At 39.9% G+C, this 25631-nt stretch overlaps 1 protein-coding gene across 3 annotated transcripts in view; it reads right to left on the bottom strand.

Moving 5' to 3' along the window:
• LOC120561412 (leucine-rich repeat transmembrane neuronal protein 4) overlaps nucleotides 1–25631 on the bottom strand; it is a 69193-nt gene that overhangs the window by 10723 nt on the left and 32839 nt on the right. Inside the window, exon 3 of one of the 3 annotated variants that reach the window (XM_039804523.1) lies at nucleotides 6051–6506. The exons of the other annotated variants lie outside the window; for them this stretch is intronic. The gene's annotated coding sequence lies outside the window, so the exon portion shown is untranslated. Of the gene's footprint in view, nucleotides 1–6050; nucleotides 6507–25631 lie in introns of those variants that run through there. 3 annotated transcript variants of the gene reach the window in all.

The following is a 25631-nucleotide window of genomic DNA, read 5'->3' as shown; positions in this document are numbered from 1 at the left end:
GGTTGTGTGTGTGTGGGGAGGGGGGGCGGGAGAACCTCCAGTTGACCAAGATCAGTCTGATCTAGGGAACCCATGTGATGCTAAATATCGTTCCAAAGTTAGGCTATATTTTGGCGAGGGAAAAACTGGCATGGCCGTTTTTGCAGATGTATTGCTTTAGGTATAGCGTCTCTATGCACTAAAGAAAGCACCTTTTCTGTCTCTATGTAGCTGCTTTGGGATCAAGTCTTAACATCAACATTAATATTTTTAATAGTGCACCATTACTAAAGAGGGTTCCTTGTTAAATTTACAGCGTTAGTTCTCTGAGAATCTCTTTCATTTCCAAGCAAAATTGGTATCGTACCTGAAATATCCCTGATTGAATCCATAACGTATCAAATCAAATCGGAAAAAAAATCGAATCATGAATTGAATCGGTTTTAGGAAATCAGTGGCGATACCCAGCCCTATGTATCAGATGTGCTGACATAAAGCAAATAGGCCTACATGCTTGCAGCTATGAATGTTTCTTTGCAACAAGAGTCACAATTAGTCCTCTCTTTGAGCACCCCCGAAAGCCAAAGCCATGGTACTGTATATTTTGCACACTGTCTATACAATTCCAGCAATCAGGAGAGAAAAAAAATAACACCCATCAGAATGGAAAACTGAAAGTAGTACATTGTAATACAGCATGTGTTAGAACTCCAAAAAGATCATCTTTTACTGACTTTAATATTCACCATGAAATTACATTTCTATTTGAAAAGCGCCTTGCATTTGTCAAAATAACCATAATCCTTCAGATGTAGGGATTTATCTTCTCGTAATGCTGCTCATCCCATTTACTGCTCATCAATGTTGGCAAGGCATGCTGAGATTTACTGTTATTTACTGGATGGACAATTTATGAGTCACTACAGAGTCTTTCCTGATGTATGTAGATATAAGTAACCTGAATATAGATACCAAGAAATATAGATGCATAGATGAATCCCTACAGCGAGAAGCGATGTGTGCTACAGTGTCTATCCCGCGCTGGCTGTTTTTCTTTCTCTTTACACTCCCACACACATTCCTGAGTGCACACACACACACACACACTGTACAAACACATAAACATACAGTATGTCCTGATGCTGCATATCAAAACAGCCATTAAATGCCTCAACCCTGAAAAAAAAAAAAAGTCGCTTCTAAGGTCACAGTTATTTACTTGGAAATGCAATGGTATCTAGTGTACTGTATTATTCTTTCATATCTGTTCAAGCTTCATAGTTCATTTTTTGAACAAAACACAAATATATAATAATTAATTAAATTCCAATAATATTTACATCAAGAAAAACATCTACAACGTAGGCTTTTCATTTAGACAGAGACCTCAAGTAACCCAATTTGATAGATGCCAGATGCTCTACTGACATGTCACATGACATTTAAACAGTGATTTATTTTTCTTATTTTATTTTTATGTATAATGCTACATGTTGGTATTATTTCATTTGGGCTCTGGTTGCATGGACAAAGTTAGCACCTACCTGCCTAACATAGTCGGTGGTTTAGCAGCTAAAGAGCCAGATATTTCCGTCAGGAGTGTGGAGACCAAAAGGTAAAAAGGAGAGTCAATCAAGACTTACATTAATCAGGTGGACAGAAACACGACTCCAAATTAATGATAATATTGTGCCCTATCAGCTTATCAGAGAACATGCTTTAATGTTCAAAAAACACTTTGTTTTCTCATATTGTCTGTCTGAATATAACTGCATTCACTCTGTTTTAGCACCCGTCTCTTTAAGCCCCCCCCCCACCGCCCTCAAGAAACCCAGTCTGCTGTGATTGGCTTGAGAGAAAAATGTGACACACCTTTGCAAAGGTACAGTCATGATGTATTATAAGCAGGGCTCAGTGTTGGGGAGTAACGGAATACATGTAACGTCGTTACGTATTCAGAATACAAATTATGAGTAACTGTATTCCGTTACAGTTACAGTTTAAATAGTTGGTATTTAGAATACAGTTACATAGTTGAAATCAATGGATTACATGACGATACTTCTCTGTTTCACGAGTTTATTCACTCAGAATAAATTAAGGCAACTCTATGCATTTTCCAGAAGCCCCAATATGAAATCGGAAAAAATTAGCTATTTGCGTGATCAGTAACAATGGAGTCGGAACTGGCACGACAGAGCCAGGGCAGGAATAAGTTTCTATCTTGGAAATCCAAACAGCATTTCACATTAAAGAACGAACAGGGAGAATGAAATATAACTGTGTAGTGCAACCTGTGCTTGCCAGCAACCAACCTCCTTTCAGCGTCCAAATTACTCCACCTCCAACCTGAAGAAGCATCTTAAAGTATACTATTTTTTTAATTAGCCAAGGGTAGTCGTCTGCTGTAGTTTTACTGGTCACCTTGCTATTTTAACGTTGACGTGCGACTTTACGTTCTCCTACGTGCTGATTTACTAGCTCCAGAGCCGTTTAAAGACTGACAGCCCCGTTTGACATGCTAGCTAACGTTAGCTAAAATTAGCTCGTGGTAGCAAGACTGCGGTTAGATTTTTGTAGTATGCAGTTCGGGACTACCAATACAATAATCTATCTGCTTGTTCAGGTACACATTCAGCTAGTTGGAATAAAAAGAAACCACCATAATAGGCCTGTTTAGTAAGCTGGATGTGATAGCTGCATTCCTACACTTATAAAACGCAATTCAATGTGGAAGTAATCCTGAAGTAATCCAAGTATTCAGAATACGTTACTCAGATTGAGTAACGTAACGGAATACGTTACAAATTACATTTGTGGGCATGTATTCTGTATTCTGTAACGTAATACGTTTTGAAAGTATCCTTCCCAACACTGGCAGGGCTCCAGACTGCGACCAAATGGTCGCGTTTTGCGACCAAAATTTGAGAGTGTGCGACTGAATTTTACATCCAGTCGCGCATGTGCGACCAGTAAATTTGCCCCCTTTTTTTTACACGTTAAACGTTGACATTTCGGTACCTGAGAGAGCGCAAGCTTATCTGTCCTCTCTGAAAATTGACAGAGAGTGGAGCTCTGACACAAACACACACACTCGCACACACGCAGAGCTGCAGACGATGCAAACTATGTCGGCTCTGCAGTTTTGTTGAAGTCACAGTGAGTCACGGAAATGCCGATAAAGTGGTTTCAAGTGAGGTTACAGTTTTTCATAACTTCACGCAGACAGCGTTTGCTGCGATATATTAATGGCGAACCGAAAACGGTCGCGGTGCTGTTGACATTACACTTCCTCAGAGACGCGCAGGCACAACAGTGGTTTCTATGCCCTGGTGATTGACTGACAGGCTGAGGTTGTAAGGCATGGCAACTTTATTATTATATTATTATATAATATTATATAATAATATATATAATAATTATATAATATATTATAATTATTATTATTACTCTATATATCACCTTTCCGCAACAAGGCAATTCAAAGTGCTTTACCTGAAACATTAAAGAGCAATTAAAAATGGTCATGATAAAAATAAAATACAAATACAATAATAAAAAATATATATACATATATATATTTTTTTTACTGTCATGAGAGCTATGGGGCTGTCAGTTTACCTTCTATGTTGCATCTTCAAAAGTGACACTGAATTTGAAACAGCACATTGTAATTCCTGCATCTATTATTAATATTATATTATTTTATTAGTAATACAGTGGAAATTAGTAGTTTAATTAGTTGATTTACGGTGTGTACCCATACATTTTCTGGTTGTGCCCCTAAAATTTTCATTTGGGGGCCACTGTGCTCCTAGTGAAAAAAGTTAGTCTGGAGCCCTGATAAGACCTGAATGCAATGTCAATGATGGAGCCCCATTCACTTCTATGAGAGTTGCTCAGTCGTGCATCCGCCAAAAAGGTTTCCGGGTTTACTTCTGTGATATGTGACCACTGACTATGCGCAGTAGTTTCTCCCACAATGCCTCAGGCTCTCTTACAATGCTGGCCAATGAGGAAATCCTTTCTGGGTTGCAGGGGGATTTTTAGTTGCAATACCGTGAGTGGCCACTGGACAAAATCAGCGGAGGGGCTGAGCACTGGGAGCCTGGGTATAGTTCTCAAGCTGTGGGTGGAGATACTCAGATGGGGGCCAGTATAGTCTCAGCCTGCAAGTGACATAGGAATGGGAGCCAAATCTGAATGGCTTGTTAAATCCCATGTTGTCAGCTCTAGGCAGCCCACAAAAAACTGACTGGGATGTCTTATATTAGTTTGTGGGTTGGTAGGCACTCCAAATACCCAGATGTATATGTGCACAAGCATGACATGATATGTCCCCTTCAAAAGGTAATAATGTAAAAATAATCAGCTTAATATAAATAGTTACTCAGTTATGGTCCTAACCCCCTTTATGTTTTGTTAGGATCAAAGATGAACGGTGCCTAGTCCAGCATGCACTGGAAGAAAAGCAAGGACAAGCAATCAGTCCCTCATAATAGAAATACGGCACAGTTATTCAAAAAGTTATTCAAAAATGTATTCAATATATTACATGAAAGGTATTTTTTTGACTTATTTTTTACTTTCTTACCAAAAGAAAAGAGGTTTGTCAAGAGGGACATAGTCGGTTGCGCTAAAAGAAAGACATAAAGTAATTCAGTGCACTAAGGCCAAGCTATATAATTCTCTAATGGATCTCCAGAGTTTATCAGCCTTGCTTTGTCCAGATGAGATACCAAGCTAATGTTGCAAATCACAGATAATTTAGCACTGTAGGTTCTAAAAGGATACGAAAGACTAGAATGACAGACGTGTGTTTAATGGATATGGTAATAATACAATCTCCTTGGTTCAGATTGAATGCTCATTGATTGTGCAGATGACTGCTTCAGAAAAGTTGGGCAAGATTTTAACAATTTTACAGATACAGCTGATACAACTAGTTGGAGTCTGCCCTTCTCTTATTCAAAACATTTTAAAAGTGTGTGGATATGCTGACATGCAGGTTCGCCACGACATTAGAGATGTGTAATCTGCCCACAGTTTACTTGGAGAGTCCAGTTAAGTGATTACATGTGTTAGTAACAAGTCTGCAGTCATTATAAAACATTATGTGAAAAGGATAAGTAAAAATTTAGAGTAGGGGTTAATTTGGGGATTACAGTAACACTTAAAATATGGAGAGGGTTGAGGGTTGGGGTTTAGGATTAAAAATGGGGTTGGGATAACCCTAAACTCAGTTTTGGTGCACATATCAGACTGACTCAAAAGAGGCCGCTGCTGTAATCCTCCTGTTTTTCACTATAACATTTGGTTTCCTTCCAATCTTCTTTGCAGTCTCTGTTGTCAGTGAGACACAAAAACATGAAGCAGTCAAAAGCTAACACACAATCTGCTAATTAAGAAAAACTCTGACAATGCCTGAATTGTGCATAAGGCAGGTAATTAGTCATGTGCAAACTGTTCCTCGGTTACATTTCCCCTCCAGTACTATATTTAGAGAATGAGCACTGCACAAAAAGTTCTGCATCTGAAGATTCTGAAATTCAAATAACTTGTGACATCTTTTACCAGAGAAATCAGTCTGTGATTAAGGGATCCTCTTGTGATTTGGTTTGCCTCTTGTGGCCAACTTTGTCAATTATTGCAGTCGGAAAATCCAAATTTGAGAGAACAGGGGTCGGGTTGAGGAGGGAGATGAAGAAGCGTCAGCAAGCATGGTTGAGTGAGATAGGCTTAGATTCCTGTCAATCACCAAACATGCTCCCAAACATACATAACCTTTAACAAGTGCACACGTTATTCCTTATTGTTATTATTTTCTGTTATTGCTTTCTGTTGTCCTCCTTCCTACATATAAATACATGTTTTTACCCAATAAGTTAATATACAGTGTAGAGGCTAAGCCCAAGCTTTAAGCTGAGGTGCTGTTCCACGGGTAGAGTAATTGAAAAGCGCTTTTTACCTTTTTGATCAATGAATGTCCAAGTCATAGTTGCAGTTAAAACCTTTGGTTCCATTTATTTCCATGATATCTGAGTTGGGGTTCCAGACAAATCCCTGCTTGTATGTATGACTGTGTAGTGTTGTGGTGTTGTGTGTGTGTGTGGTCAAAAACTGGATGTGCTTCCGGGTTGTCATATTATGACATAGATATCAACATGTAACGCTGTAAATAAAAATGTGCAAAGAAAGAAGCTTTTAATAAATCTTTATAAGTGCGTGAATAAATCCAACCGCCCATGACAGATTTAAGTTTCACTTTCCATGATCCGGGACCGATGGAGGAGCATCTTGACGGCAGGAATTTAAATCTTTACCTGAAAATGTCTAGGAAAAGAAAATCTAAAGTGTGGGTGCACTTTGAAATAGTAAAAGATGATCCAAAGTAAGATGCAAGTTGTGTGCCACCGCCCGACACAGGAGCACAGCACTGATCCAGTGCGCAGCCCACGGCATGACCCGTCCGCCCCGACAGTCACCAGGAAATACAGTCTTCACTACGGTGAAGACTAATGGAGATCCTTAATAAACAATACAAAATAAACATTGGGGCCACAGGAAACAAGCTGTAAACACACATTGACATCACCTATAAAGCTGATAATATGTTTTACACACCTAGCATTTATTTGGAGTCTTGTTTCCGTGCACTTGACTAAGCCCAAAGTGCTCTTTTCTTTTGGCTCTGGTTTGGTCTCCCCCAGCTCCTGAGTTATACATCTGCCTCTTTAGTAGCTAAATACACCATTATGTTCATCAGCTATTTGCTAACTTTGTCTGTCTTCTGTTTAGTGCTGTGCAGGTAGTGTACAGTTGCTTTATCTGCGTCTAGAAGCAACAATAAGTGCTGTAACAGTGAACCAAAGTTGTAAAACCACAACAATTTGTTATGAACCTGCGTAGAACTGAGGGGAACTGTAGAGTCAGGGGATAACTCTCTGTGGGTTGACCACTACAAACTACACCTGCAAGCTCATCTGCATATGGAAAAGTAGTGCAGAGATAAGGTAACTCTCTTTGGGCTTCATAGTCTCCAAAGTAACACCAAATAGATAGACAACTACTTTATGTTGGTTAATAGTCATTTGAGTAAGAGCAACAGGCAATCAAAATAAAGGGGACATATCAGGCACAAATTATTTAAATCAGAGAATATTTATGGCCTAAAACATGTCTGGAGGGGAAGCTGACTTTCTGAAGCATGAAAGAATTTAGGTAATACCTTTAATCCAGCCATGCAACCACCTGAGGACTCAGAACCTTTTTGGCTACTGATGTAACTGAATAGTGTTGCTGAGGAATTTTCATTAGTTATCACTGTTGCTTGTTTCTGATACATCACTGAGTCCTAACAACTCAGAACTGCATTCATTCAGTGGTACTAGAGTGGTCAAAGCAAAGCAAAAGATGCAACAGTAGGAATCTATACATTTTTGCATTTTAGAGGAGTTGACAGTTATAGTTTGTACACGCTGTGAAACAATTTCATATAAATGTCACAGTGTAGGACCAGGAGGCTGTCATGCCATTGCTCCATCCACCGTAATACAGGCTTTTCACTCCTGTCCAGTTTCCATGGTGATAACTCTAAAGAATGGGCTGTATGTCTAACTCTTAATGCTGTGGAAGATTGCCTGTGTGTGTATGCGCGCCTGTGTATGCCACATGATATTTTATGTGCTCCGTCATCACGTGAGTATCCACTTTAGTTTTGGCTCCGTTATTAAATTTTTTTAAAGTAATTAAAAAAAAAAAAAAAAAAAAAAAAAAAAACACAAACACACAAACAAAAAAAAAAAAAAAAAAAAAAATATTTTTTTTCTTTCTTCCTCCTTCTTTCACAACCACCAAAACAACCCCTAGGAAACAAGTGAGTGCACAAAATGTTCAAGACAATGAACTGCAGGGAGAAAAAAAATCAGATTTGGCTTATCCCTGCAGAGGACGGCCATCTGTTTAAGTGCTACAATCTCAAACAGCCCCTGAACTTGAACAGACTTGTCCAATATTGATGTGGCTGGAAATGTGAGGCAACAAGAGATGAACTGCAGCCAGCTGTTGGCCTCCCGTGATATTTCCACAGAGGAACGATCTGCACCGGGAGGATCGGGTTGTTATTAAGGAACCAAAGCCCGGCGAAGATTAATCTGCAGTGATGAGATGTGAATATTGCAGAAGGATAATATACAACTCAAGTGAAAATGGCGTGAGGCCAGTGCTGCGATACAATAGCTGCTGGAACCATACATTATCTTGCCATTCATTTCCCTGTCACACAAAGGCACTGATTTTGATGATGCTGCTCCACTTAAAGTCATCTCAAACTGTCATCTCGTTTTAATTTGGTGTAATGTGTGGTGTTCATGCCTCTTCCCCACAGGCATGGTATACAGAGGGATACGTTAACCACACTGGCCATGCACCTTGTTATTACACCCTTAAAGTAGTGGATAACTGTGCTTAACCATTGTGTTGGGAGCTGCACCATCGCATGAAATTCTCCTTTCTCTACCAAACCATCTTCAACATGTGAGGTCATGCAACAGACTACAGAGAAAACATAATTTTTTTTAAAAGCTCACTATGATGAGCTCTGAGTAGCTGGGCGCACCAGTGGCACATGGTTTCTGTAGTTCTGTTCAATCCCTGCATTTCTGGTAGCACTTTTATCTTAAAGCTAGTGGCCTCACTGCTCACCTGTATCTGTAGTAAATGTAATAAAAACACATGTGGGTACAGACACACATAATGTTTAAACTGCTGAAATACTATATGGCTACAGGACCATTACTGGTAACAGCACTGTGAAATAAATGTTATCATTTCCCTTACTTTGGTACAAGTCTATCAAAAGTAGCATCTTTCACGTTAAAACATATGAGCTAGTCAAGCACCAACTTCAGTCCCAAACAATGAAATTACAACAAGTGTTAAAGGAACACACCGACTTATTGGGACTTCAGCTTATTCACCGTAACCCCCAGAGTTAGACAAGCGATAGCGATACACTCCTTCATCCTCACGCGCTGTTGTGGTATCCCTGTTCGACCGCTCAGCTTAGCCTTTAAGCACAGATCCTGGAGGTAACCGGTTCCAACTAGCCTACTGCTCCGAATAAGTGACAAAATAATGCCAACATGTTCCTGTTTACATGTTATTATTTGTACAGTCACAGCCTGTACAAATAACAAGGTCATAGGAGACACAGCCGTCTTCTAACCGTATACTAACTGGGAACTATATTCTCAGAAGGCGAAGCACTTCTACTTCTGCTACTTTGGTGGAGTGATTTGCTAGCAGCACCTGAAGCCCTGTGGTGAGGAGCAGAGAGTTCGCCTGGAGTTCGCTCAGAGTTGGAGTAATAGAGTCAACAATTACCAGATAGTAAAAGCATAGTGACCTTGTTATTTGTACACGCTGTGACTATACAAATCACAACATGTAAACAGGAAAATGTTGGCGTTATTTTGTCACTTATTCGGAGCAGTAGGCTAGTTGGAACCGGTTACCTCCAGGACCTGTGCTAGGCTTAGCTAGCGCTGGGGCGTCAGACAGCGTTACAACACGCACTGAGATGAGAAGGGTATGTATCAACTTGTCTAACTCTGGGGGTCACGGTGAATAAGCTAAAGTCCCAATAAGTCGGCGTGTTCCTTTAATGCAACATTAGTCTATATCCTTCCGGGATCAGGTGCCGCAAATTCTGCCAAATGTCTTTCATTTCGGCCGGATGTCCATCCCCTTCCACTTTCTTTGTGTTGGCATTCTAAACTCTGGTCGATTTATGAGGACTGTGGTTAACTGCTCCTCAGATCTCTGCAGGGTAAATCCAGACAGCTAGCTAGACTATCTGTCCAGTCTGAGTTTTTTGTTGAACGACTAAAACAACCTTTCCCAAGGCTATTTTGCAGAGGCGCCGTTGCTCCGTCCAGGGCTCAGCGCTGCCGATGAAGATTGTGAATAGTTTAAAGAAATACCAATAAACCAGTGCAAGTTTTTCTCCATCCGGGAATGCTGTGTGGACTCGCCAGACCCTCCTCCACAGCGCTGTGGAGGAAGGTCTGGCAATGTGAGACTAATGCAACCTGAACACTTTGTGCTGCTGCTGTCCATGCCTTCAAAGCTATCCACTTACCACTAATTTGCAGGCACCTACTGTGAAGTCACCAAGGATAGCGACTAACTGCTAACTCAACTAGAATTACTGCCTTGCGGTCGTATGCCTCCGCCAACCAGTCAAGTTGCCATTTACATCCTCCATGACTCATATGACTTTCATGTGACTTTAAAGCAATTTAATGAAAGATATCAAGTGTATTTTTTGGCAAAACATTGATGCTTCACACACATCTATAACCTGGCAGCAAAGAAGATTTATACATCACCACATTTTCAAGGTGGGCACCCAAGATTAGTGTCACCAATTCAGTGTCTGACCAAATGTCTCTTCTCCTGTTCCTGAGTTATGGTGTTGAATGATGGCCAGAAAAGTGTTTGTACTCAACATTATGATATCACAGTGAAGTTCACTTTTGACCTTTTGGATAAACAAAATCACTTATTGGACATTTGTGTGAAATGTTGTCATAATTACCATAGAAATTCTATAGTTATCACTGTGGCCTTGACCTTTGACCAACAAAATATAATCACTTGAGTCCAAGTAGAAATTTGTGCCAAATTTAAAGACATTACCTCAAGGCGTTCCTGAGATATGGCTTTCACAAGAATGGTACGGACGGACAGTCCAAACACATAATGTATCACCGGCCACAGCGGTCGCCAGGGCGGAGGCAAATAAAGCAGTCTACATCAAGAGACGGGTTTGGCCCTTTTTTTGTGATAGTTTTAAATATTAGAGGGAATGAAGCAGCTGGTTGGATAAGGAGGTACGAGGTGTTGCACTACACCTTTTTTCCATGCCGTGTCTCTTGTCGGGAAAACCACTTGTGCGGGTTGACGGTTGGTCGACCACCAATTTGGTAACACTTTACTTAGGTATCTACATAAGAGTGACATGACACTGTCATGACACAGTCATGACACATGAACCCTAACCCTAACCATAACTTGTCATGACAAAGACCAAATAAAAGAAGCGTTATGTCATAAACGTTTATGACTTGTTTATAATGTTTATGACACGTTCATGACAGTGTCATGTCACTCTTATGTAGATACCTTGAAGTAAAGTGTAACCATCAATTTGAATGTCTGTTGGGGGCTACTTTCCTTGATTGTTTATTGCTTTTGCTAACAACCCAGTATTTATTACAGACAAACTGCACTGCATCATAAAATGCATTATTCTGTTTGGCAGAAGACATCTTAAGGGGATGCCCTTACAGACAGGTGGTGTTTAAACAAATAATGTAACAGCCTTTGTGAAGTGACTACACTTTGAAACTCTGTTGTGCTGCAGAATATCAGCCAGTGATGTGGAGTATAAAAACACATTTATTCAAAGTGTGTGACAGATTTTTACTTAAAAGAATAATTGTGCCGTCATGCATTTGGGAGTAAAATTAAAATGTGCTTTGCAGAAGTTCTACAAAAAGAAGCTTTTTCTGTCACAGAATGTTGCCAACAGGTAGACAGGTACTTTTCTATTCACAGGAATGGTGGGAAAAGAACATTGTGTTTACGTTTGAGAAGCTTCTCTCACAGCCGTGTCTGCTTAGCTCCTCTCCGCTCTCTGTCTCCCCTGCATTTCCTCCTCTGTCTAACTAGCACCTCTGCAGACACATCAGTTTGATGGTCAACTTTATTAAGATGAATGAATCTCATCTGTGTGACGCCTTCCTTCATTTTACCGCAGAATATTCCCGGTGTGTGTGCGGCGTACTTTGCTCAACTGTCACCTTGGGTAGCCCGACAGGATGTCCCTGGAGTTCACCTTGGGGATGTAAGTTCATAAGTCCCAGTGCAAACGTTTCGGTACCCTTACAAAACTGCTGCAGCATGACTCAGTTACACTGTCTGTCTGCTGAACAGGGTGAAATGTACCGAGCAGAATGCACGGTAATAAATCACATAAGAAAAACAAGTGGAGAGAATAAAGGAAACAGGGGAGTAGAGGTCAGCAACCTCAATGTTTTCTGAACAACATGCATTTAAATTTAGTGATAAGATGAAGGATAGGGAGGCGTAAAAGATGTCAGTGGGGTCTGTCTGTATCCTGCGGTGATATAAGATGACTCTTGATGAAACTTTGTTTTCAAGCAAAAGCACAGCACTGTTGAATATAAAATGCACAGCACTGTTCTTTAAGGCCAGCAGGATTGGAGACAGTAAAAGCAATTGCCTGCAAGATCTAGCGATTCAGTTTTGATTATTTAGCGGTGCACAAAATGGGGAATTAACAAGAAGCAGATTAAGGGTTGACTATTAATCAACTACTGTATACTCAGCATCAATCACATTAGCTCAGAAACTTCTTACACTGCTCTGGTTTTAAATCCTTATTTTTAACCATGCTAGGGGCCTGACATTAGTGCCCAAAAAAATCCATTAATGCATCTTTAAAGACAGTGAAATGAAAAATACGTTACCCAAGCTCGAATCCTGTTTCCTTGTTTATCATGCATCTCTTGTTGCTAAAATCTTTTTTTTAAACATTTTTGATCTTGAACTCGGGGGCGTATACATCCATTTATCCATTTAAATGTGATTCGGGGCAACTAGCTAACCCGCTATCATATCAAAGCACACTTGACTGTTAGCTTGTGGGTCTTGTAGGTCTACAGTAGCAGAGGGATATCATAGTAGGAGATGATTATTTGGATCTCAGTTGGTAAAATCTTTGTTTATATTTCCAACCATGCAAAGAATGTATTCAGTACTCCCTGGTCCTCTTCCTCCTGATCTAATGAGGAGGGTGAGGGAGGAGAGGGTGGAGGCCAAATCATTCATGGGATCAGCAAATAAAGCTTAAAATCATGAGCTTTTACAGCATAAATTTTTTTTATTTGTTACGTACATATACATGTTTTAGTAAGTTAATAACTTATTTTAAGAAGTAGATCAAAATGAAAATAATGAAAAGTGTCTTAACTTAAATATATATTGATTATGAATAAACACTTTTTACTTTTCTTAACAATAGAAAAGGATTGAGTTAGTGCTACTTGTCATTCTACTGAGCATCTTTCAAAAGCTGAGTTCAGTACTGAACTTGCCCAGACATGTTTTGCTGCTTGACCAGCCTTCTACAAGACAAGAAGAAGAGCGGGAAAAACGGGAGTTTGCAAGAAAAGTGTCTTGGTGAGTATCTTTCTTTGTTTCATTTGCAACATGTACTAACTGTATCAGTATACAGAAGTTGTTTTCACACACTAAAATTGAAGTTGTAGCTTGTCCTAAGCTAATACACCCCCTGTTGAGTTAGCATACGTTTAGCTAGCTAGAGTCTTAAAGGGGTGATAGAATGCAAAACCGATTTTACCCTGTCATAGTTGAATAATGACAGTTCGGTGGGTAAATAGGACATACATAGAAGCTCAAAATCCCATTGACACCCCTTTACTATGAAAATCTCATATTTTGAAACTGCCGCTGAAAACGGGCGAATCTCAACAAAGCTGGAAGTTGACGTCAACCTCCCAAGACCTATAACTTTGTCACGCCCATGGGTGTATTAAGAGAACAGTCACGCCCCAACATTTACTCAGGCTACACAACTGACCTGAGATCAGGTAGTCTTCTGAATCTAGGTCACGCAGATCTCTGCTATTCCATTACAAAATTCACTTCTGAAACTTTTTTTATGCGAGAAATCAACTATGTAAAGCTCAAATATGGGCCGTTTTACAAAAATGTATGTCTAATTGCAAATTTTGTCCGACTGTGTGTCGGAGTTCATCGGCCGGTGCTGCCTGGGTTGTTGCCTCGCCGCCTGGCCTGCCTTCCTTCACAGACCCCGGCCTGCTATGAGGTACTTGGAGCTCCGTCACGGCTGGCAGCCCACAGCACTCCATACACGTGCAAAGTCACTGTTTTTGGGCTAATGGACTACCAAACGCCGCTGCTCTGACAGAGCTCCAGGGCCTGCAACTCCCCTCTTCCTGCTAGCTAGCTAAATGCCCGGTGTATGTGAGTGAGAGCGCGGTCAGCGAGCTTGTTACGCCAGCATTCTCTTACCACAGGTTTCAGTTAATCTTATAATGTGTGTAATTATAATGTGTTGAGTTATTTAAACAAATGATTGGGGAAATAAACGCCGCTTGTCCGCGAGTCTCATTGATAGAGCCTGCGGCTGGATGTAGCTCTATCAATGAGAGCTAGCTAGCCTCCTCTTAGAATTCCTCTGAAATTCACAAATATTCATTAACTTGAAAACAAAACATTTAGGTAGATGTTGTATAAGTGGCGTGACGAAATTCAAACTGTAAATATACTCAAATTACGCCGCAAATGAAGCTAACTATCTGTGATTTGTAGCTACACATAGCTAGAATTGAAGGGACAGCTGCAGCTAACGAAACAACTAGTCTTCACAAATATTTATTAACTTGAAATCGGACACCGTTGTTAGCTTTATAAGACATTTAGGTAGATATTGTATAAGTGGCGTGACGAAATTCAAACTGTAAATATACTCGAATTACGCCGAAAATGAAGCTAACTATCTGTGATTTGTAGCTACACATAGCTAGTTAGGTTTGAAGGGACAGCCGCAGCTAACGAGCGCGGGTATGGAGTGCTGTGGGCTGCCAGTCGTGACAGAGCTCCAAGTACCTCACAGCAGGCCGGGGTCTGTGAAGGAAGGCAGGCCGGGCGGCGAGGCAGCAACACAGGCAGCACCGGCGCTGAAATCCGACACACAGTCTTACCAAATTTGCAATTGGCCATCCATTTTCGTAAAACGGCCGGTCGATTTCTCGCTTAAAAAAGTCTCAGAAGTGAATTTAATAACGAAATAGCCCGACAAACAATGTACAACTTTGCAGTGTCTGAAATATGAGACCTGCTGTCGAGTATCCCATGTGTTTCTATGTAGTTTGCTCAAACCAATCAGCGCGCAGCTCATTCTGAATATTCATGAGCATACCATATTTGGAAGAAAAGCTCTTGTTCCAAATAGAGCCATATTCACAGGGTAGTTAAGGGCCCAATAAAATAGCATTCGGGCAATTTTCAGCCCAACCAATGTTACATACCCCATTAGGAGACCTTAAGGAACAGTGTAAACTACCCAATATAATCATTCTATCACCCCTTTAAGAGCACCATGCTTCAGAGCAGTCTTTTGTATCTTTTGCTTGCAGTGGTAGCTTAACCATGTTAATTGGCACTGAACTGCCATTAATGTTTGCATTCTGAAAAAGCATGGAGTAAGGCAAAAACCCATTTCTGTGCAGTTTTTTGCAAGCAGATTTCTTAGTTTTAAAATGAATTGGATTTGTAAAATTTCCAAATTTGAAACACCAAGAAGGACTGATCTCTTAAAACATTATAGACTTAGACATGGCCAACAGATTTAATATTATAATTTGTTTTTTTTAATGATCAATTCATTATTTGATTTTAATTAAAAACAATACGGATTGGTAATTTGTACAGTCCAAGTCTTATAAACCTCATTCCTTGGTCTTTTTTTCCTAGTGATGTAATTATTAAAAACCCAAATTCATAGAGGAGCAGTTTAGCATATTTTTTCTTATTCACAGGATGAGTCTGTGGAAAAAAGGAGAGAGGTTGCTATCCGTGGCTTAATAGTGTATCTCAGAGAAAAGGATGATGATCTCTTCAAAGAGCAGTTATTAGGTAAATCAGACACTTAAGTTCAGACACACTGTACTTTGTGTTACTCTTGATTTTAAATATGATGACTAAAACACTGACATTGATTCTGACCTACTTATGCCAGGATGGTGGGGATATTGTCAACGAAGTGATGAAGATTGTCATATCCAGAGTTGCCACCATGTCTGATCCAACCAGCGCGAGGATCTTCATTGAGGGAACAGAAGTCCTGCAAGACCTGGACCTACCCAGAGCCTGTGCCTTGGTAATGGGGCTGATATACAGACTCAACCTCAGCTACCCAAAAGAACTGAAAAATACTTTTGAGGTATTTCAAAAGGTATTCCTTGAGCTGGATGGGCTGAAAGCCAGTCTGAAGGTAATGTCTTTAAAAAGTAAACTGCTGTGCTAAAAATGTGAAGAATTAGACTGTCCTCAAATTCAACAGAATATGTTACTTATTGTAAGTTTTGTTGTGCAAGAAACAGCACCTGTACTGTTGACAGTCGGCACTTCATTAGGTACACCTACTTACAATGCTTAGTGTTCTTGCCAGGGTTTTGGAAGTGTTAATATGTATCAGACACTTTTTACAGTCCCTTGGAAAACATGCCTCTATATTCGCCATGGAGAATACGTGTAGCTGTTTAATATGTTTTTTTCCAACACCAGCAACTTTTAATTTATGTATTCCTTTTCACATGGTGCATGGTGTTTTTTTTATAGAGAGAGTGAAGCACTGGATTCAGGGGATTGGTCCTCCAAAATTTACATTAATAATTTGAGCCTGTTCCTTTTTTTAAGGGCAACTTACTTGTAAAATCCTGCAAGTATTTGACTTAGAAGCTCCCAAACACACTTTTAATTTTGATTAAAGGGGAATTTTGGTATTTTTCAACCTGGGCCCTATTTCCCCGTGTGTGTCTGTGCCAGTCTGATGGGGAGAAGAATATCATTAATCGGTCCAGTATTAACGGAGAGCGCATCAGCTGGCAGCCGCAAAACAAGCTAAAACGTAGTTCTTAGGAGAGCCGAAACAAGTGGAGGGTAAGGGAAATGCTTTCCATACTTTTGTCAGGACTTAACCACCTGAGCCTGTTAGAGGGAAAAAAGAGCACCATTTGTGAACACACTTTGATGGTGCGCATTTGCCTCTTAGAACTACGTTTTAGCTCATTTTGTGGCCACCGGCTGATGCGCTCTCCCTCAATACTGGACTAATTAAAGATATTCTTCTCCCCATCAGTCTGGTACACACATGCATGGGGAAATAGGGCCCAGGTTGAAAAATACTGAAGTTCCCTGTTAAAACTGATTTGGGTGTGAATTTATTTATTTATTTTTTGTCTAAGTAGGCATGTTTATTTTTTTTATAAGTTATAAAATAGTACTATAATAATATAGTTTATAAGTTTACTTTGCTTTTACAATAAAAGGTTTGATCATAAAAAAGGAATTGCTATGTGTATTTTATTCTGGCTAAAATGAATTAAGTTACTAACACAAAGTTAAGGTAACAATTTGCATGGACATTTCTGAGTAGAATGGAAGTAAAGTTAAAATAGCCTAAATTAAGTAATTTGACAACTTAATATTACCTAAACATTTTCATGAAATTTAAGTAGATTTACTTTAATTAAGTTTGTTACTCATGTTGATTGTACTTAAATAATTGAGTTAGTCTGACTATAAAAGAATCACAGAATTTACTCAATAATGGCTGAGTTGGAACTACTTAAAAAAGTCCATGCAAATTGTTACCTTAATTTTTTTAAGTTGAGCCACTATAATTTCTTTTAGAGTGTACAGCTGTCTCTCACTACAGCAAGCCGCTGTACATGCTTTCAAGATATTCCTGCCCTTTTGGTCCGTTTTAGCACCTGTCACTTTAAGCCCCCTCCTGAAAACGGCCACTCTGCTCTGATTGGTCAGCGTTTCCGGGTCTCCCGCATCTGTGCTCTTAGTGTCTCTGCACCATCATTGCAGCCGGGGAATGACTGTAACGACACCGTAGCGGCACTTTCCGTGCGTTCATGGACATCGGAAAAACATTTTCCGAGTGAAAACGTCACCATTCACGACATTTCCTGTGGGAATCAGAGGTGGGAAACTCGGGCTGGATTTTGCTAACCGAGTTTCCCAGTTGGTGACGTTTGATGTAGGCGACTTTGGTTCACTGAACATATTTCAATGACAATAAACTGTTTATTGTGGACAAATGCCTCTGCCAAGAAACATACACAGACATAACATGTTTAAATGATTCACAAATAGGCCCATGTATAAAAAAAAAACATTATCCGTGTCTTTTCCCGTTGGTTGTCCTGCAGATAATACAAACAAACACCTGTTCATGTGCTGTTTGGATGCTCGCATAAGAAAACAGCAGAAAATCTTTTGTTATTGTGGCCTCCATGTTTTCACACACCTGATACTCTAGGCTACGGCCAACCGTTGGTGGCAGTCATGCAAAAAGTTGTAATGCCAAACGCCAATATAACAGAAGAAGAAGAACACATGTGAATGCTGCCAGTTGGAAAAACAACGTAACCACGGGGGCGGTCCCTGTTATTCTGAGGTGGCATGAACGCGCCATTTCTACCTTAATATAGTATAGTTGTGACATCACAACTGTACGGAAGTCCTGACGGCACATTTGAAACGCACAGTTTCGAAATGAGGGCTGTGTTCATTTCTCTTTGGATTGAGCGTTTTGATACTTTCGCAGTATTTATATAGCACCTCCAACTGCTTTATAATCATAAAGGACATGGAAATCTCACTCTTTAATATATGGGACCTTTTAAGTCTGATACATGTGGAGCTGAGCCTGACGAGCTGAGCCTGAGATGTCCCAAGTGGATAAAGCCATTTTATTTTAGATAAGAACATAGTGTTTCCTGTGGCGCCACCATCAGGCCAGAATTCACATATCTTGTCCCACTAGTGGAAAGAATTTAAGAGTAGCAAAAATGTCTGCATTCTTCATTCCACGATTTTGTTTTTTGGTGTTTAATGAGGATTAAAGCCAGTGGCTATAGACCTTTAGCTTTTTAATGTGATGAAAACTGGCACAACAGAACACTTTCACTAGCCAGTGTCTAAATTCTGTATACTCCACTAATTATAGGATTACAATGCCTGTTCCAGTCTGTCGTAGCAAAGATCAGGGACTGCTGAAAACAATATAACAAGACAGAGGCCTTAATCTAAATGAACATAACTGAACAATACACACAGCTGTTGTATTGTATATCTAAAGAAGATGTTCTTTTAAATACTAATTAAAACATCACTGTACTATCTTTCAAGCGACCAACAGGTCTAATTATTCTAAATCGAGGTGAAGGAGGAGAGAATATATCCTGCTTGAGAAAAAAAGTTGTCTGATTTTCCTTTGCCAAACTTTTGGCAAGGAAACTGTCTCTCTCTCTTTACCCCCTGTCAGACACAGCTGACATTAGTATTCTGATACAGCCTCCTTCAAGCAGTGTTCGGTGCCAGCCACTTAATTTGTCATTTATTGCACCATGACAACTGAAGTAATTGAACCTCTTGCCCATGGACCAGATCTGCCAGCCTTGTGGCCGTTTTCTCTCATTGTAGGAGAGATGGAGCTATAGGACCTTGGTGTGAATAAGGGCACAGATCTCATTTTATTGGGCAATGAGATGGTTAGTATGTACCCAGGCCACAATGGCCTCTGATATGTTTATAACAAGCCTCAGAACCCCAATAAAGGGGTTAAAAAGAGGATAAAAAGCCAAAATTGGAGAGGGTAAATAGCTATTGAAAATGATAAAGCAATCACAGAGGAGATGAAAATAGACTTTGTAATACATTTTCATTAAATGCTTTGTTGAAATAAGTGACTTTAGGAAATCCTATAACAGACAATTAGGACGCAAACTAATTGCGTAGCTGCAGACTGGGGATCATTTGCATATTCATCTCAAACAGCATGCACCTGGGAATGAAAGTGATTGCGTATCGGATAAAGATACGATGAATTAAAGATTAATCTTTGATCTGCTGATTTACTGTTCTTGTTGTTTCTGCAAAGAAGTGGCCTCGGCTCATCTATTTGTTTTTAGTGTGTTATCCTCTAACCAAGTGATTGTTCTAAAAAAAATAATGGCTGGATAGAGATGACATGGTATGAATATTCACACAGCAAACAGAAAGAAATCTATTGATTTTGATGACCACCGACTTTCCTGCAGCGCTATCACTGAGGCAAACTGTGCATACCCTTAATTGTTCTGTCATCTTCTCTGCAAAATTATTGTCTGTGAAAGTAACATATTGACTATACAGTACACTTGTTCTGCCATCTACCCAGTTCAGTGTTGACTCCATTTATGTTGGCATGCATTTTGAGCAATCAAATGATATCTTGATAGGGATTTACACTGAAGAAAGCGGACATAAAAACAAGACGTATTAAGAACAGATTGAAATCCAATTACTGCAGGAGGTGGTCTGAGACACACTATAGCCAGATGGTACAGCATATTCATGTCTTAAAGCCACACTCCCGCCAGAATCCAAAGCTCAATAATCAACCTAAATAAGTTGTCTTATTTTACAGTCAACAGTTACAGTAAACCACAACATTAAAGGGATAGTTTGGATCTTTTAAAGTGGGGTTGTATGAGGTACTTATCCATAGTCAGTGTATTACCTATAGTAGATGGCGGTCGGCACGCCCCCAGTTTGAAGAAGCAGACAGATGTAAGCAATGGAAGATAAGCAATGTACTGCTATTGACGGGGCCAGCAGCTAAAGATTTTTTAGCCAATAAGGTCCACCTAAAAAAATTAATATCTGTTTAAGTGTATGCTTTATTTAGAATATTTGTACCGATTTACCTTGCCATTAGACAGCCCTTTCCAATGGGAAACTGAAGCCATTGTATAAGACTATGCTCTCTTCAAAGCAAACGTACGCCTTACGTAATTTTACCTCGCAGAACACGCAGTTGCTGGTCTACTGCTGCCTCGATGGATGTTCTGCAAGGTAATTGTAATTACTGTAGGTAATACACTGACCATGGATAGGTAACTCACTCAACCCCTCTTCAAAAGATCCAAACTATCCCTTTAAAGCTGAGGTCCATAAAACCAAAACAATGAGCTGAAAGCTGCTCTGTGAGTTTGTCACTACAAGCGACGCCTTTTACATTTCATAGTCCTTTGATCCAGTATTAATCTAAAAACATTAATTAGTGAAGCTAACTAAAAGAAACAAGAACAAATCTGGAGCCCCTACACACTTCATCAGAACGGCAGGAAGTGGAGAATAGATGAAGCTGAAACTATTCACATAGAGGTGGGAAAATAAAGAAAAACCCTGTATTGGGCTGCGTTCAGAGCCAGTGCTGGAGTAACTACATAAAGCAAAGAAACAATGATAAGTGAAGGAGACACATTTGCCTCCAGAGGATTCCCAATACAATAACAACAAAGCCAGGAGCTAGGTATCTGGTGAAATCAAACTGCCATGTGTAAACAAATGGAAAATATACCGTTTCTTACAGTATGCGTTACATGACATGGCATTCCTTTCTCTAACATGTTGTGTTAGTCAGTTGTGTCAGTGTTATTTTAAATGCTGATATGCAGTGGAGAGAGGTGATATTTTTCCTGGGTTCGGATCAGTGGAGCGATCCACACATATTTGAGAGAACAGATCATTTACATCGCTTTAGGATGCGTCCTCAATGATAAGATGCATCCTCCCTTTTAGCTGACGAGTAATCAGGCATCCATCAAGTATTCAAGAGAGCACATCTCTGACAAGGTCCAATCATTTCCCTAGTTAACCATCACTTTCGTAGTCAATACAGTGCTGTGTAGTTTTTGTTTTTTTATTTAACTACAGTTAAGTGCCAGAATTTGACTATTGAACTATTTTGAAGCCAAAGTTGGAGTTGATGGTGGTGGCGCTTAAGGGGAAGGCCATGGGGTCAACAAAATCAATTGAAATCCTGTTGTTGAGAACATGAGCGGCTGAGAATAAGAAATGTTGTGTTTTTTAGTGGCAGTATTGTAGCAAAGTATTGTAGTCAGTGTCATTTATAAAATACCTATCACATAAGTCAGTCAGCGTGAATCGAAAAAATACCAGCATCCCTGAAGTGTTCAATTCACTTAAATCAAACTCGGAACATTGGTATGTATTAGTAAATACATAAATAAATAACTGAAAGGAATGGGTTATATCAATTTTCAACACATGCTATTATTCTCACCATGTGCTATCATAATAAAGTAACCATCAATGACTGTGAGATATCAAACACTTTCTACAGCATCTGACATTTTTGTACACTTCTACAGACTTCAATGCGCAATCCTGGCTCATGAGTCATCACAGGCTTTACTCATTCGGCATGTGTACATCCTTGATATCAATCACTTCAGAGAGACTAATTAGCCCTGTGGTCTTCTACAGTGCAATCAGCAAAGGTGAAAAGTACAAAACATGTTTTTCTCACGTCACAATTTATAAGATCCAAGTCCAAGGCCTGTCTCAAGTCCCATAAAAAAAAGCCACTTGTTCAGTCAGGTAACAATAGGATCACATCGGCAGAGCCGTGCAGAAATGCAATGCTAATTGTATACCTAGCTGTGTTTGCCAAACCAAGCTCATTATCTGAGTGTGGGTCAATGATGAAACATTTTGCTGTCAACTGTATATTTTTCCCACTGCAGTGCAGACACGTGGACACAAATTAGGGGGACACTTTATCAAGGAACATAAAAGTGGTGTAGATGCTAATTTAATGTAGCCCGACAAGCCAGACCTACATCAAGATGTTGGGTCTGGGAACTCACCATTGGCAGGGCTCAATCCGGTTGTCAAAACGGTTGTCTTTCAAATTCCCTCTGCTCGCAATAGAATAGCGCTACAACCGACCAGAGCAACGCTAGTTGATAGATTAAACTTTTGCCATATCCGATCGGCAAAACTCTGAACACATCTTCCTTTTTTAGGAATGACTTCAGTGCCGTTCTTTGTTCTTTTCTCAAAGAAAAGCTTAACTCCAAGTCTTCCAGAGTCGCGGCCAAAGCCAATTCGAAAGACTGCTGTCTGCCAGCAGCAGCCATCTTCTTTGTTTTCAAGTAGCAGGGAATTCCAAGGGGGTAAGCTTCACTTCAGAACTCGAACCTCCTATGGCGCCATTTTGATGCTACAAAACGATCACCTCCCATTAGCATTCCACTGACTGCCATTCATTTTGACATCTTTTTGACAGAAAGACTCTATTTGTCCTTTGTTTATTTCTAAAGAAACACGACAATGTATAAAAGGCTCCATTACCTTGTACCTCACGTTATGGCTCCGTAGCAGACCTTTTTGTAAAAATAGGCTAACGATTGTGTCATAACTAGGGCTGAAACGATTCCTCAAATAACTCGAATAATTCGATTACAAAAAAACCTCGATGCAAAATGACTTGCCTCGAAGCTTCGTTAAATCAATGTTACCAACGTTGTATCGCTGACGGACGGTGTTTCCGCACGGAGCATTATTACTGTCGCACAGACGCGGCTCAGTCTGCTGCTGGCGACACATGCTAGAGCGTAAATAGCGAGGGGCTAAGAGAAGAGACAGGCTGGAGAAAACTACAGAAAGTGTCCAAAGTTACAGTGTGTCTACTGAAAAATCAAACTAGCTTACCACGATAATAGCACGACGTCAGTGCTTTAGCATCTCTACAGAAAACATGGAGTCTAACTCCATTCCACGAAGCGGACCGACTAAAGTAAATCACAGAGTCGTATGGACGATGAAACTACACCAAACACAACAACTACCAAAATCAAAGGCAAGAAAATACGTAGTGGTGACCACGATCTGATCTAAAGAGCTGACGCGTTGACTATCCCTTCGGAAAAACAGCTGATTGTTGCGCCTCTCTCTCTCTCTCTCTCTCTCTCTCTCTCTCTCTCTCTCTGGAGAAACAGCTGATCAATGACCTAATAGCATAAGTGTAACAGAGCTGTGTGACATTATAATCAAATATAAATGAAAATAGGTTGAGTATAACAAATATTTACATATAGGCCTACTGTACAGATCACTCTCAGGTTGAAACTTGTAGTTCTGAAAGTTAAGTTGCACAACTTAATGTAATGTTTGTGTATGTTTAATGTATGCCTTAGTTTGAGGTTGATATCATTTGAAAAAATAAAAAATGTAATATGGCACAAATCACTTAATATGTTATTTTGAGAATATAAGCAATGAGGCAAACAAAAAACTCGAAAATGTGTCCTATTTGTGTAAAACAAAATACAAAAAACAGACGTAAATCAGACGCTGTAACAACAAACCTCATAGTATATACTTTTCTCACCTTGTCTCTGCAAATTGGAATTCTCTTGCACGCTACCACAAGGTTGCCACTCACACTTCCCCTCTGCAGTACCCCAACGAAACTACCCGGCAAACTTGGCCTACCTATGGGAATTCGCGAGCAACTCTCCGTCTTATGTTAAGCCCCCCACCGACTCATACACAATGTGATTGCCTGATTAGAGTTGTTTTTCCAGCCAAACCACGGAGAGTTGCTCACCCTGGCTGCAAATTACATTTGCTGACGTGAGCGTCTAGATTCTAGGCTAAATTTAATGTGATTGTTGATGTTGGATGGTGGTCTGCCTCCCACTTTGGCCAGACTGAAATATCCAAAACTATGAGATGGATTGCCATACATCATGGTCCCCAAAGGATGGCGCCTAATCACTCTGGCGAAGTCCTGACTTTTTATCTAGCTCCATCATCACATCAGGTCAAAGTTGTATGTGTCCAACACTTTGGTTTCTGACCAAATACCTGCAAAATTGATTACATTCCCATCAGCCTCAGCTGTACTTTGTGTTTAGTGCTAATAAGCAAATGTTAGCATGCTAATATGCTAAACTAGGATGGTGACTCTTGTGGAATTTCCATCTTATGAACTCATGCTATGTGTAACCGGACGCGTGGAGGGGTGTCGGTTAAATTGTATTACAGGTAAAAAAAATATCGACAACGCCACCTTGGGACTTTCACCCAAAGAATATAAATAATCAGAAATAACAAAATATAACGGTTGTTTTATATTGTTGTTTCTGATTATTTTAAATCCCAGGCATTAGTGTTTTTACAACTTTTATTTTCCTTCTTATCGTAGTTGATGTGTATATTTTGTTCTGATTGTTTTAATACAGTATATTTATATTTTTTGGAATCTATGTCTCTAAGCTTTTAATTGTGGACTTGCCTTGCTTGATCGAGGGAACCCCGGTTTAATAACAAATGAGTCGTTAAAAGTAAGGAATTGGGTTTTATTTCCCAAGTTTTGGTTATTCTTTGCGTGAAAGTCCCAAGGTGGGGCTGTCGATATTTTACATAACACAATTTAGCCGACGCCCCTCTGCGTGTCCGGTTACATATGCATGTTGAGACAATGGTACCCAGGTGTCATTCAGGTCAGTGTCCAACATAACCTCATAACCTTTCCAGGCAGAGGAATACTTCACCTTTGTGCCTCCATAGATGACGGGAGACGTAGCAGCTGTATGATGAGACAGAGCTGCTCACCCTGCCAAGGCCATGGAGGAAGTAAACACATAACACATTTAGTCTGTGCTGAGATATTCGGGCGCCCCCAAAATCTTTGTTTATCCTAAAAGTTCAGCTAAACTTAACGCCTCCAGTAGGATTTTAAAATACACCTTCAGGAAAACAGGAACTTCAGAAGTTGGGATGGCCCCACACTATACTGTGTAATCCTAAATTCTCCTCAATTGAGTGTTCATTAAATGCTCCTGTGTAATTCATCAAGGTCTCCCGAATCTTCTTCACGTATGTGAAATAAGTTGTGCTGCTCCTGAGTTTTTCCTGAACAG

This window comes from Perca fluviatilis, chromosome 6 (assembly GCF_010015445.1).
Source record: "Perca fluviatilis chromosome 6, GENO_Pfluv_1.0, whole genome shotgun sequence".
Lineage (NCBI taxonomy): Eukaryota > Metazoa > Chordata > Actinopteri > Perciformes > Percidae > Perca > Perca fluviatilis.
The sequence above is the reverse complement of the archived record's forward strand: the minus strand, read 5'-3'. Positions and strand labels throughout refer to the sequence as shown.